Source organism: Suricata suricatta, chromosome 13 (assembly GCF_006229205.1).
Source record: "Suricata suricatta isolate VVHF042 chromosome 13, meerkat_22Aug2017_6uvM2_HiC, whole genome shotgun sequence".
Lineage (NCBI taxonomy): Eukaryota > Metazoa > Chordata > Mammalia > Carnivora > Herpestidae > Suricata > Suricata suricatta.
This window is the reverse complement of record NC_043712.1, coordinates 66,306,307-66,320,729: the sequence shown is the minus strand read 5'-3', so window position 1 is coordinate 66,320,729 and position 14,423 is coordinate 66,306,307. Positions and strand designations below refer to the sequence as shown.

General features: G+C 43.9%; 1 protein-coding gene across 7 annotated transcripts in view; it reads left to right on the top strand.

The window, feature by feature from the left end:
- Positions 1-14,423, top strand: part of NTRK2 (neurotrophic receptor tyrosine kinase 2) — a 337,321-nt gene that overhangs the window by 16,879 nt on the left and 306,019 nt on the right. The gene's annotated exons all lie outside the window — the stretch shown is intronic.

The window sequence follows — 14,423 nt, the reverse complement described above, 5'->3', positions numbered from 1 at the left end:
ACAGACATTGGGAGTAGACTCGGGGTCTTTGGGGAGGGAGTTCGAGGATCCTACTGAGTCAACAAGGAAAGGTGCAGAAGTGTCCTGCCAGCCCTGTAGACTCCCTGCCTCATACGGAGGAAGTTGACTGGAGGGACCACCAGAGAGGACCACTAATGTGCCCAGACACCGCCCAGAGCTAAGGGGAAATGCGGCTGGATCTCCACCTCGGGGATCTGACCTCTGCATCAGCCTAGTTTTGGGCTGTTGGGGATGCTCTGGAATAGAGGAGGCGCGGGGCTTACTCCATGGGGGTGTGCAGCGGGGGAGGAGGCTTTCCAGACAGCTCCCTCTCTTCTCAAGCCCCGGGCTCCATGCTTCCAGCAAGGACAGCACACAGTAAGCATCGTGCTAGCACAGCCCCAGACAGACCAGGATGCCACAGATCTGTCCCCAGCAGTTAATGGGGATTGTTAAACGTCAGAACCTCCAGTTTCCACTTTTCTCTCCTTCTCATACAGATTTTTAAATTTCCCCTGCAAGGTCTAGATCTCAGTGTAATATTTGAAGAATCATCTCATTATGGTTGAATTATTATTATAAGAAGTTTTTTAGTGGCACCCTAGGAAGATCCTGGGATTCTGAAAACTGTCTAAAAAGTTTCTTTCCTCATTATTTCTTCACTGAATACGTCTATTGCCATGTGTATAGGAGGAAAGACAAATTAATTTTTCATTTTCCTGGGGCATTGATGTAAGGGAGGGATGCCGATTGGGAGGCAGGATTGCTTGGTGGGTTGAGAACCCTCCTTTGACGCTGATCTGCCCCTGCTACCTTGGATGACTTATTAAAAGCTCTGTGTCTCAGTTTTCCCATCTGTCAAAGGGGACAATAATAGAATCTTTCTCATCAGATTTCTGTGAAGTTAAAATGAGCAGATGCATGTAAAATGTTCATACCGGTGCCCAACACATAGTAGGAGTGTGGTTTTAGATTTTATTTGGCGTGGCTCTCCTGGATTATATTCTGGAGGAGAATAGGCTCCTCAGGGCTGGGGGCGGTAGGAAATTTGCCCTGCGTGTGGCACCGGGCAGGCGCTGGGGTCAAGGGGACAGATGTAAAGGGGCGGTGGTTCCCTTCTGCTTGTTTGCTGTTACTCTCCTGCGTGGGACCTGGTGCATTCAGCTCCCTGGGACATTGACCATTTGTGTGCTGAGCAATCCCTGGTCAGATTTAGCTCAGGTCATGGCCTTTTTCCGGCAACTTTGTTTTGCTCCAGAGTCCAGGTCCATTTTATTTGTTAGGCTGTTATAACTGGTCCCCTGGAGTCTGGAGGTTATCGGTTCGTTTGTAATTCATTTTCTTTTTTAACTGTCTCTCTCACTCTTTAATTGTAAAGCCTCTAAAAAATGCCTTTTGAAAACTTGCAGTGAAATTCACAGAACATGAAATTTATTATCTTAACCAGTTAAAAATTTTTTAAAATGTCTTTTATTTATTTTTGAGAGACAGAGAGAGACAGTGTGAGCAGGAGAGGGTCAGAGAGAGAGGGAGATACAGAATCCGAAGCAGGCTCCAGGCTCTGAGCTAGCTGTCAGCACAGACCCTGAGGCGGGGCTCGAACCCACGAACCGTGAGATCATGACCTGAGCCGAAGTCGGCTGCTTAACCGACTAAGCCACCCAGGCGCCCCTCTTAGCCAGTTTTTGACGGGTATATTTCAGTGGCAAAAGTTAATTCACACTGGTTGCTCTGTCCATCTCCGAAACCCTTTTCTTTTGCAAAATTGTAAGTCTATACCCATGAAACAAACTCACTCCCTGCCCACCACCCCCCACCCACTCCCCTGCAGCTCCAGGCAACCTCCCTTTTGCTTTTGGTCTCTTGTGAATTTGACTACTGTAGGTAGCTCAGAAATATCCATCCTTTTGAACGGTGATACTATCCTTGGATTGAAGTTTTTATAAGAGACTTGTTTTGGATTTTTAGATGCACTCACACATTTTTCCTGCAAAATAGCTTCTCTTTATTGCCGCCTTACACAGCCACTTCTGACTGGGATCCCTTTTCAGAAAAGCAGCATCTTTGTAGTTTCACTCCAAAGAAAGTAATCTCTAACCTTCTATAAAAATGACTAAAGGTTAACATGTGAAGTGAAACCAGTGAAGATAAAATTGGAAGTGTTGCTCACATTCTATCGCTCTCCTTACTCCCACAGCCTATAAATGTTGGAAGAAAAATTGTGCCAAAATCAAAACAGACCTTCACACAGAGATCCTAAAATTTTACCACTTGAAACATTCTCTTTTCTTGACGTTATGCCTGATGCTCATTTTTCTTGGTGCCTTGCTTGATCTGTCCTAACACTGGAGCAGTAATATTAGTTCCAAATAGCATGGTTTGACCTGACCGGAGGCCAAGAGCTTTCAGAACTGTGTTCTGTTGTGATTAATGCTGACTTGAATGCTTCTTAAAATTCCTAAGGCCTGGGCTAATCATTGGAAGTTCTTCTTCACTAGTCATAAATGAAACATTGGTTGGCCTGGAATAACTGGGAAAGAGGAAAAGACATTTTTTTTTAAAAATAGAAGATAATTTATGCATTGGATTGGAGTCTCAGGAAGAGTTTGTGAACAGTCATTTTGAAACCTAAAAACAATCCGGGGAGGCAATTATTTACTAATTCATTTCTTGAAAACTACTATATGGTAATTCTGTAAGTCTTGGCCTATTGGTTCCTGATGGCCACCTACCTAACTCGCAGTGAATGACGTGTTAGAAATGCCACAGTCATTCACTTTATCATCAGTAGTTGAATAAACAGCGATAATGATTTTACACAGTAGAGTCAATAAGGCAAAAATGAGAGGGAAGGGATAAGGCGTGAAAATAGGGGCTGGGACTCCCAACTGACTCAGATGGTTGACATGGTTGTTGTAGCTGAGTGCAACAATTGTTCTCAACTTCCTGGCCGTGAAAAGAGAAGCTCATTATTGGTAAAGAGAATGCTTACTAATTCCGCAGGAACATAGCTTTGACTGGCACTATGTCCTGAAAGGAATTTCTTTTGCAGGGACAATGAGTGATGTGATTTGCAGCTTTTATGAAAAATGCACCAGTGGATTTCACTTTCTTCTTACTGAGAAAGCCAGTGGCTGTTGGGGGGGAAGTGACAAGGGAAGCTCTGCGGGGAGGCTAACGTGGCCCCCCCTAGTTAAATATGCCAGTGCTGTAGTTACAAAACTGATATGATGCAGGAGCTCAGGCTCTGTCCCCAGTACCCTCTGCTGAGCCAGGCTTTGCCAGAAGCTGGATTGCAGGTGATCTGAAGTTGTCCCCTCTGACCAGAGCCTGGAAAATTTTAATCTCTGGTGCTGGTTAAGGCCAGATCCATTCTCTTTGGAAACCAGACAAGCAGATGGTGGGGCTGACATCCTTTTACAAAGACGGGGCAGCCTGGCCTATGTGCTCACCCAGGTGGAAGCCACCCTGTCCGTGGATGGAGATGAGCTGGGGAGGACCAGCAGGCAGGTCCGAGCTTGCCGGAGAAGCAGCCCTTTGACCACCCCAGAATGTGGGCAGATGCTCCCCTGAGACCTTGGAATTCCTCCCACAGAGCACAGCAGAGATGGTTTTAGTCGAGAAGCTGTTAGGAGCAGGTGTGACCAGAAGACTTCCCAGCCAGAGGCAAAGTCCGCCCGGGCTCCTGGGGTGCCCCCAGCCCGGAGGGGGATGGCTCCTGGAGGGTCTGCCAGGATGAATTAGCTGCAGAGTGCAGTCCAGGTCCCCTGGGGAGCTGACTCATGTGCCTGCTGGTTCCATATTGGCCAATGTTAGAGGATACCCACCCCCTAAAAAATTTTAGCCTAATGGTAAATTAAGCCTCTTCCTTGAAGATTGTTGGCTATCAGACCATATCCATCCTGGGGGTCTTCATTTAATATGGTGAAACTATATCACTGTACTATTTGTCTTTCCATTTACTGTGGTACCTTGCTGTGACTGCTTCAGAGGTCTGAGACCCAATGTGAAATATACATTAGATACTAAATTGGATATATTGGATATTAAGTTGGATATATATAGTTTCTCTCTCTATACACACATATATACATATACACACATATATATATACACACACACATATATATATGTATACATATATATGGAAAAAACACATCCTTTGCTCCTCCTGGGGACTGTATTTACTGCTCTACCAAGTATCAAATCATACATGGCTATGTTTGTATCAGTTTTAGTTTTTAACAACAGAGGAAGTTTCTAAAGCTTCTGGAACAGGTAGATGTAACTCTTTTTTAAGAAGTGAGGTATTTTTATTGTGGCCTCTGTGTCATTTTATTTGATGAGACTCCTGGTAGGGATGTCTGCATGGAGATGACCTGTCAGCGCAGGAGGATAGTTGGAACTCCGACGTCTCCGTGGAGATTACAAGCAAGAATTAAGTCAGGTGTCATGAAATCTTTCCACAAGCCAGTGAAATAGCCGAGATCAGTGGGGAATGTGACCAACTGGACATGTGCCCCAAACCTCCAGGGACAGTGTTACTCAACTCATCTTGACTGTTGCCGGGAAGAAATGCTAGTCCAGTTTGGCAGACCTTCAATTTTTTTAAGATAATATGGAAATTCAGAATTTTAAAAGGGGAAATATTCCCTTTTTAGGATGTTGTTGGCTAATAAGAAAAAGTAAAACGATAAAGGACCCTGTGTTGACTGGATGTCGATCTAGACCACATGCAATTGATGTGACGTCTGGTCAGTTTACATGGCACATAATTTGTACACTGGGGTCCAGTCCTGAGACTGTGTGGAAGGCTATGCTGATAAGTCCAGTATTTTCTGGGGAGAAGATCAGTATATTTTATAGAGAAATCCAACTTTAAGGTTTTATTTTTCCATAATCAATTGTTCTGGTCATAAATGGTGGTGTTCCTTGTGGCATACAGCTTGTTGATAGAGGGAGATGAGGAAAATGCTGTTTAAATTCTCCAAGAGATGGGCACCTGGGTGGTTCAGTTGGTTAAGCGTCCGACTTAGCCTCGGGTCATGATCTCACAGTCCATGGGTTCAAGCCCCGCATCAGGCTCTGTGCTGACAGCTCAGAGCCTGGAGCCTGCTTCAGATTCTGTGTCTCCCTCTCTGCCCCTCCCCCGCTCACTCTCTGTCTCTCTCAAAATAAAATAAAAACATAAAAAATAAAATAAATAAAAATAAAATAAAATTAAAAAAAAATAAATTCTCTGAGAGAAGCCCAGACAGTAATTTTTTTCCTTCATAATATTTTACTGCGGTTTTCTTACACTGTATGTGCTGAAGGTTACTGAGACCTGATCAAGTCCAAATGTCCTCTCCCACAGGTGTGGGGCCTGGAGGCAAGGTGAGCTTAAGCGCAGGAGCTGGTCAGGGACCTGGCCAGGCCTTGAACCTCAGTCTCTTGTTCGTTGAGCATTAATTGAGGCCCCTCTCTGGGACCTCAGATGCCCGCATGGGGTGGGACATCCTGATTTCCCCAACACCCTGAGAGACCAGGAGGCTGAGGCGCTGGGACCTGCCCCACGTCATAGGGCTCGTAAGAGGTGAAGCTGGCGGGCTGTGTTTAGCCCTCACACCATACCACTTATTATTTTTCAGGCACTTGAATTATTAAATTCCCTGGGTAGCCAGGCTATTCTAGGGAAGTGCAGTTCTGAGAGCTTGGCATTGTGGAAGAATCTGGCGAGTTTTCATGTCTCTCCTGTTACAGCTCTGTGTGCATTCAGGGCAGGAGTGCATCCTATAAAAGGCCCTCCTTCCTTTCCATGGACTTGTTTTTAGGCCAGGATTATCTGTGAGGCTAATTTTTTAGAAATGGTTCCTGTGGAAAATATTCTGTACTGAGGATACTGGACCACAGCCCTAATGGTATGGTTTGGTGGCCTCAAGCTCAGAGTGTAGAGGTGGGTAGATCTGGGTTCCAATCCTGTTTTGGCAGCAGTGTGACCATGGTGAAGGGACCTGGAATGGTTTTGCCTCAGTTTCCTCTTCTGAAAAGTGGAAGCAATCACGGTGCTTTCCTGGTAGCATTGTTGTGTTAAGGAGTACCCTTAATCCGTGGGTACCTCAGTGCCTGGCATGTGGCTCTCCACTGAAGGGAATTGCTGGTGCTCCTTGTATGGCCATGGCCAAATGGCATGCACTAGTGTGCCATTAGAATTCAGGTTTGGAGCATGCTTCTTTGGTGTTCTCTGCATTCATGTTTTCACAGTTGGGGTGATGCACCCTCTCAGAAAGACAGACCAATCTGTTGGTCAGTTCTCGTAAGAAGAGACTGGGAGAGTCCTATCTGGAGTCTTGCTCTGGTCCATCAGAGCGTCACTTTCACTTGCACCTGCTCAGGGATTGACTTTCCAAACTCTCAGCATTTTTACTGAGAAACGGAAGCTGCCTAGCTATGAACCTAGGGAACCAGGGGCAGTATTTTTAATTAATTAATTAATTAATTAATTTTAATGGAATATGTTCCTTATGAAAGAAATCTTAACAGCAGAGAGGATCCCGTCAGAGTTGAAGTGCCTCACCCCATTTCTGGAAGCCTGGGTGCATACGGGAATCTCATGGAGCAGTTCTAGTTCTACTTCTATGAGCTTCTTTACTTGCTTATTTGGTCGTGGTGGAGGGCGGCCAGTGTAGTGGGAAGAGACTCCATCTGGAAGAGCGGCCATTAGAAATATTCACTGCTGTTGCTATTTCTTTCTGATGTGTCGCCAAAGTACAGTGCAGGCAATACAGTCTAAGCTTTAGGGAAATTTCACTCTTGAACAATACTTTTGTTAAGCTAATACACATGAAGGCAAGATATGTTCAAACTACACTTTGTTCCTTTGGAAGGTTACCTGTAGAAATGATCTGATAGGCTGTTCAAGCCAACGTGAAGTCTTTTAAAATGGGATGAGTACTCTTTCCGGGAACCGGTAATTCAGAGATGTTTCTGTGAATTTTTTCTAAAAAGATCTCTCCTCTCTTTTTTTCCAGAAAGCGTCCCATAAGCTTCTTGTGAAGCATTAGGAGAGGAAATTCTTTACGTTCCAGAAAATGTCTTAGTGAAGGTCCTGGGTGTCAAGTTGAGACTGGGCAAGCTATGGTGGCAATACAGAGTTAAATGGCAAACAGCCTGGATTTTGCTTGTGTTCATCTTCTTTGTCTTTTGACTTTCTGGTCATTCTTCAAGCCCTGACCTCCATTCAAGCCTCTGATGACTCGCTCATCACCTCTTGTAGTTCCTCCCACTGCGTCTGCTCAGTATGGGTGCCTGTGCTTCTGCGTGGGTTCTTCTCTTACCTGCTCCCCAAATACTGTGGCAGGGAGCCCCGTCCCCCAGAGAGCATCGCCTCCTTTAGGGTCAAGAACCACTGGATCTGCAGATTCTTGGAGGCCATTTCTAGTCTCACCATTCAGTGGCAAATAAATGTTCATCTTCTGAGGGAAATTAGGTTATCATTAAAAAATTAGTTTTTAAAAAATGTTTATTTATTTTTGAGAGAGAGAGGGAGAGAGGGGCACACAGAATCCAAAGCAGGCTCCAGGCTCCGAGCTGTCAGTACAGAGCCTAATGCGGGGCTCGAACCCATGAACCGTGAGATCATGACCTGAGCCGAAGTCGGACACTCCACCGACTGAGCCACCCAGGTGGCCCCCAAGATTAGTTGGTTTTAATATGTTGTATGCTTGCAATCTAAATTTTCTTCTACGTTGGACAAATTTTGCTTTGACAATTGGCTTTCTGCCCTCCTCTGTTGTTGTCTTTACTTTCTTTGTTTTTCCATGGTTGTTTTCTGTTATCACACACATGTGTCTGTGTCAGGTCTTTCCACTGGGATAATAAAAATGCCAAGTGGAGGGTCCCGGGATATGTTGGACGGCTTGAAGTCTGCAATATCCCAAGAGCTTCAGCTCAGTGCAGATGCAGTGACATGAATAAGACCTTTCTCTCTTAGGAGTTTAACCGTCAGCGGGGAGTCAGGTAGGTTAGGAGAAAAATATAATCATGAGTACAAAGAGAACCTTCGTTCTAATTCTTAATTACAAAATTAAGAAGTACAAAAAGTGCTAAAAAAATGCTTGCCAACTGTTTGAATAAAAATGTTCTGATTGGGAAGAAAAAACGTTTTGGTGCTGCCCAGGTCTCAAGCAGAATTCCAGATAATGTAGGGTTCCAGAATAGATTTCAGTGAATTCATTGAGAAGTCTTTTGAATATGTGATTCAGCTTTTAGGGCGATTGATAGTGATTCTGGGAGGTAGCAAAGTGAAAAGCAACAATTAAAACAACTCTCATAATATGAGGTCCTGTAGTAGATGCGAGAAAGAAGGAAGGCGTATTTGGGCAAAACAGAGGGGAGGTGAATGCCAACGGTGGTTCTAGACAGATCGCTGATAGGGGGTTGGGCCACAGGGGCTGGGAGGCCAAGGAGGTAAATGGAGAAATTCTTAAGGAGAACCCAACTGAAGGAATCCAAACCCACACAGTCGCGTTGTTGCTATCCAAAGGCTGGGGACTTGCCTAAAAGAGAATGAAGGTTAGGGTGGTAGAAGCTTAGTTTTCCACAAAGAATCAAAGCTCTGCTGAACTCCCATGAGATTTCTTAGGTGATGGGACACAGGCTCAGAGGGGATGCCTTGTGCCTTAGAATCCCTGGGGCCTAAGCTTTCCAGAACAGCGGGCAGAGGTCGGAGGTCGGAGGAGTTACTGGTTGTCCAGAAGAGAAAGCTCCCGAGAAAAGTTTGTGCCCAAATGTGGGGCCTGCTTCACCGCTTCACGGAAGGGAGCCCTTTATGGAGATGTGCTTTATTAAGCAAAGTTTTGAGTCAGTCAAGGGCCCTTAGAGGTTCAAGAGGCCCTTTGACCGGAGAGATGGGAAAGCCTGGCTTGTAGGCGCCTCTCCCGGTTGTGTGCTCTGGCCAGCGCTTTCTCTCTCCTTCTTAACCCTGGCTTGGTCTCTACAGCTGCTGCTTTTCTAACCGGCCCAGGGAGTTGGGAGAGCTCAGAAGGCCTGGTGTGGCCAGCCTCCTGCGCAGGCACGTGGAGATCACCAGTAGGGGGCAGCCCAACGTCCTCCTTAATCTGCTGGCTGCGGGCCAGGGCTCTGGGGCCTGGAACAGAAGGCTTTCAGACTGTCGGCCTTTTCCGTGGTCCAGGGAACCAGGAACTTGAGCCTGGATATATCTGACCACCTGCTAACCCTGAAGTCCCGGTGTCCAGCTGCCCTGTGGTCACTTCACTTGTATGGCTTTCTCTGTCTCTTTTTCCTTTCCTTCTTCCCTCCCTCCCTCCTTTCTGTTTTCTTCATCATTTTCAAAATATATAAATATATATACAAATGTAGTTAAAAAAATACACAATGGCATAAAATACTTCGTGATAGATATCCTCGACTGGGAGCATTAAGTGGTGTTGTTTTCTGTGTGTTTTTTAAAGTTTACATAACTTGCTGTATATTTTATGGACGTATCAGTGTGCAGTTCTGCTTATTTTGCCTTCTCACTTAGCATGAATATCTCTTTCTATTCAAACACAAAGATCTGGTCCAATCCAACTCTAAACCTTATATTTTTGTTTCTTTTTAAAAATTAAAAAAATGTTTTGGAGTGTCTGGATGGCTCGGTCAGTTAAGTATCCGGCACTTGATTTTGACTCAGGTCATGATCTCATGGTTCATGAGTTTGAGCCCTGCATTGGGCTCTGTGCTGACAGTGTGGAGCCTGCTTGGGATTCTTTCTCTCTCTCTCTCTCCTTCTCTGTCCCTCCCCTGCTTGTGCACACACTCTTTCTTTCAAAATAAAGAAATAAACTTAAAATTAAAAAAATATATAATTCCAGTATAGTTAACATACAGTATAATATTAGTTTTCAGGTATACAATACAGTGATTCAATACTTGCATACATCATCAGAGCTCATCACAGCAAGAGCCCTCTTTAATCCCCCTGACCTGTTTCCCCCACCCCCCCACTCACCTCCCCTCTGGTTGTTTTCTGTTTCTCAGTTGATCGACACTTGGCTTGTTTCTGACTTTGAATTCTGACTATATTACAGTGAATATTCTTGTATGTGTCTCTGTGTGTGGATGTGTGAGAATTTCTTTCAGGTAAAAACCTGGAAATAGGATTACTGGGTTGTAAAGTGTGCTGATACATCATTTTCTGGATAAATTGCTCTTCAGAGTGGTTATACCAATTTACACTCCCTCCAACAGTGTAAGAGAAATCCCCCGCATCCTTAGACATGCTTTATATTGTCAGACTTGAAACTGACCATTTAGAGGAGTGGTATGTCCTTGTATTGATTTGCATTCCTTGTGGGGGGAGCAGTTTTCCATCTGTTTCTTGGCCACTGAGGTTTCCCCTCAGTGAATTGTGTTATCACCTGTACTGGTTCCCACTCTAACCCTGTGATTCCTCACAGGGAGGAAGCTCAGGAGAGTTTCTGGAGGGGCAGAGCCCATGAGCGGTAGATAGCCAGCAGCTATGATCATTTACAAAGGGCAGTTATTCGCATCTGGTTGGCAATTACCCACCTTTTAATACAGCTCATCTGTTTATTTTTCCATTCTGACCAGCAGAAATCAAGATTTTCCAAGGCACATCTGCCTCCTACCGTGGAAGAGTATTCTCTAATGACCAGTTTTTATAATTTCACATGGTACTTTTGATGGTTTTCAGCAAAATCTCCTATTTGGTCTTAGATCTAAGAACTGTTATGCTTTGCTTAACGTCTGACATATTTTCATCTCATGAATGCTGTGAATTTACCACTGATGAAATTTAGTTCCTTTTCTTTCTTTTCTTGAGTGTCCGTGACCTTTCCTAACATGCATATGCATTCTAAACCTAATTCCTACCTCTGTTGGTATCTCCACCCTTATTTTTTTTCCTTCTATGCCTTCCATCCAAATTTATGCTAGCTCAGTGTATTTTATTGAATACAACTAGGAAATTTATCAATTAGAAATCTGATGAAAAAAGGAAATAAAAAAACAAAGGCCATCAATAACTAAAAGAAAAGTTAAAGATAAATAAATGCTCTGTGTCACAGATTTTGACTAAGTACCTACTGAGTGTTAGGCATCAGCCTGAAGGCTACAGTGATGATGATCCTTCCAAGAGAGATGGATGATTTCAGAACAGTGACAGCAGCATGCTAACTCTTCTCTGGGGCAGGAACAAGCTTCTCTGGAAGTCCTGGCTGTGACTGCAAAGGAAACCTGGCCTATGTTATCTACCCTTTATGATGCCAGTTGCATGAAAGAAGCATTAATATATAGGGGTCCTGAATAAAGTTCTTATTGGGAGATGATTTAGAAGGGGGGGGTCACTGTGGTCTCTATTGAAAATGTTAGTGGAATAATTTTTTTAATAGGTCATTGTCAAATCGGTTTCCATATAACACCCAGTGCTCTTCCCCATAAGTGCCCTCCTCCATTACCACCACCACCCTTCCCCCCTCCCCCTCCCCCTTCAGCCGTCGGTTCGTTTTCAGTATTCAATAGTCTCTCATGATTTGTGTCCCTCTCTCTCCCCAATTCTCTTTCCCCCTTCCCCTCCCTATTGTCCTCCGTTAAGTCTCTTCTGTTAGACCTATGAGTGCAAACATGTAGTATCTGTCCGTCTCCACCTGACTTATTTTGCTTAGCATGACACTCTCGAGGTCCATCCACTTTCCTACAAATGGCCATATTTCATTCTTTCTCATTGCCATGTAGTACTCCATTGTATACCACATCTTCTTGATGAATTCATCAGGTGTTGGACATTTAGGCTCTTTCCAGGATTTGGCTATTGTAGAAAGTGCTGCTATGAACATTGGGGTGTATGTGCTCCTATGCATCTACAAAGGAAACAATCAAGAAAATCATAGGCAACCGATGGAATGGGAAAAGATAGTTGCAAACGACATATCAGATAAAGGGCTATATCCAGAATCTACATGGAATAATTTAAGTAGTCAAAATTGTGATGATTTGGAAACATTTCATAAAAAAAATTGATGTTGAAAATTCTTTGAGCGTTAGGCTGGAGTCTGAAAACCATTTCCTCCCAGTGTAGTAGAACAAGAGAAGAGAATGAATCCTTCCTGCACATCCATTAAGTGCCAGGTGCTGGATATCAGGAAAAGCCCAGATCTTTGAGCAGCAGATGACTTTCTATGTTGGATGTTGCTTTTTTGTGAAATAGGGGACAATGTTAATGTGGGTCCTTTGAAGATTATTTTTCTTTGGTTTGATTTTTGTTCCCTCAGAGCATTTCATTATTTTACTTTATTTCTAAAATTTATTGGGGGGCCTGGGTGGCTCAGTCAGTTAAGCATCCGGCTTCGGCTCAAGTCATGATCTCACAGTTCATGGGTTCAAGCCTCGCATCGGGCTCTGTGCTGACAGCTAGCTCAGAGCCTCAAGCCTGCTTTGGATTCTGTATCTCCCTCTCTCTCTGACCCTGCCCTTCTCACGCTGTCTCTCTGTCTCTCAAAATTAAATTTAAAAAAACATTAATAAAAAAGTAAATAAAATTTATTTTCTAAAAATGGGTGCCCCAACTCTTACCATGTATCTTGACATCCACTTTTCCTTCTTTGGACTGTGTAGAAACAACCTATAGATGCCGTATCTTCTCTTGCATCGGTTACTGTGTTTTTTATTTTGCCTCATGTTCATAAGAGCAAGTCTACATATTTGTTTTCAGTGTCTTAATTGGAATATGTGATGTATCTTAACTTTTTTAAAAAAGAAAGAAGATCTATCCTGTCACAGCTCCTTTGGAACTCCGGTTCCAAGAGTGTTGCCCATCTGTCCATCCAATCACCTGTCCATCCATCCATATATCCATTCACCCATCTATCTACCCTTTACCCTTTGAATACTTACCTTGTGCAAGGTACTTTTTTTTATAGTCTGCGGTGCATGTTAAGAATTATAGAACAAGATTCACCTGTCTTCAAAAAGGTTGTGACCTAAGAAAATATTCAGATACTGTAGCACAAGGGAATTCCACAGTGGTAGTTTTGTTTTATTATATTTTTAATGTTTTTTATTTATTTTTGAGAGACAGAGAGAGACAGTGTGAGCAATATTTTTAATGTTTTTTATTTATTTTTGAGAGACAGAGAGAGACAGTGTGAGCAGGGGAGAGTCAGAGAGACAGGGAGATATACAATCTGAAGCAGGTTGAGCTAGTTGTCAGCACAGTGCCCGACACAGGGCTTGAACCCACTGATCGTGAGATCATGACCTTCGCTGAAGCTGGACGCTTAACCAGCTGAGCTACCCAGGTACCCCCACAGTGGTAGTTTTAATAGCTTTGTGTTTGTATTACAAGGGATTTTATTGGCTGCAAGTTATAGAAATTCAGATCAAACTTCTGTTAGTGACATCTAACCTCAGAGATGTCTGGATATAAAGGCTCAAGTAGCATCTTTCAAAGTCTTCTCTCTTATTATATCTCAGAAGTCTTTTTTAAAAAAATATTTATTTATTTTGAGAGAGAGTGCAAGTGAGTGAGTCAGGGAGGGGCAGACAGAGAGGGATAGAGAGAAAGAATCCCAAGCAGGCTTCATGCTCATCGTGGAGCCGGATGCAGGGGCTTGATCTCACGACCATGAGATTGTGACCTGAGCCCAAATCAAGAGTTGGTTGCTTAACTTACTGAGCCAGCCAGATGCCCCTCATAGCTCTTCCTTCTGCATGCTGTCTTCATTGTTGGACATTATCTTTCCTAGTGGCAGAGAAATTTCTCATGGAGGCCCTGGGCCTGTACAGTCTTTCAACTATGATTCCAGGGAAAGAGTCTCTCTCTGTCCCAGCATTCATTTATTCAATTCTAAGGAAACTTCTCACTGGTCTGCTGAGGTCACATGCACATCTCTAAGCAATCATCATGGCCAAGGGGATAGAATTCTTTGTGCTCCATTTGAGGGTCTGGTGGGTGGGGTAGAGGAGGGTTCCTACATAGAGTGTCCTAGGGCCACGTGGGCTTTATGACATGTGGTTCCTGAAAGGAGAAATTGGTATTGCTATCGACAGAGGCAGACAAATGGGATCCTGGGCCAGGAAAAGAGAGAGTGGGGAGAAAGGAAGGGAGCAGAGGAGGAGGGAGAGAAAGGGGAGGAGAATCTGCTTCAGTGATTTAAGGAAGTAAAAAGGAGTGACTGATTCTCTTGGCATCTGGGGAAAGAAAGATGTGGTTTGTCTTGCATGTGATGATGCCAGCATCCCGGTGGCTGTCACCATAAGGATGAAACACCTTTGAGAGGCAACGGATGCCTGTCCAAGTCGTTTTTGCCTCTGTACACAGGGGATACCTTGAAAGGGGAGGCAGACTGAATGTGTTAGTTGAAAGGGTGATACAAGATTAAGAAAAAATGCAACTTGGTGAATCTGTCATTGACCTTGAAACC